General features: G+C 38.8%; 1 non-coding gene across 1 annotated transcript; it reads right to left on the bottom strand.

The window, feature by feature from the left end:
- Positions 1 to 392: 392 nt before the first annotated feature.
- Positions 393 to 497, bottom strand: LOC147487992 (small nucleolar RNA R71). Its single transcript, XR_015203385.1, has one exon. It is a non-coding gene; the product is annotated as a small nucleolar RNA R71 (small nucleolar RNA).

Here is a 497-nt window from a genome sequence, read left to right as displayed (position 1 = left end):
AATCATCAAGTTCCCTTGTCACCATTACATTCATTCGTTATGGCAACGAAAATTCCACCAGTTGAGAAGCCCCTTTCAGACTTCTATACAGCATTACAGGAAAGACATTCTTCCTGCATCAAACTCGAGGATATTGTTGGTGATTTTCGAATTCCACCCAACATTTTTAGTTTGTTACCTGTGTTATCATGGTTTAGATCATGAAAAACCGTACAATCACCTTCGTAGGCTTCAGCAAGTGGCTACAACATTTCACCATCCAGCCGTCTCTAAGGAACAACTCTAAAGCGTCAGTTTGGCTAGCAGGACAACAACCACAATCCATAGAAACATGGAATAAACTTGTCCAAGCTTTCATTCTACAATTTTACACTCAAAAGAAAACTACTGAAATGCTTCAGAAAATCTAATTCTTTCGTCAAAATCCTCATGAATCCTTTATAGAAGCATGGAGTCGATTTACGGATCTTCTTTTGGAATGCCCTCATCATCAGCTT

The sequence above is a fragment of the Coptis chinensis genome, chromosome 7 (genome assembly GCF_015680905.1).
Source record: "Coptis chinensis isolate HL-2020 chromosome 7, ASM1568090v1, whole genome shotgun sequence".
Lineage (NCBI taxonomy): Eukaryota > Viridiplantae > Streptophyta > Magnoliopsida > Ranunculales > Ranunculaceae > Coptis > Coptis chinensis.
Note: the sequence above shows the minus strand (reverse complement) of the source record. Positions and strands in the feature narration are given on the sequence as shown.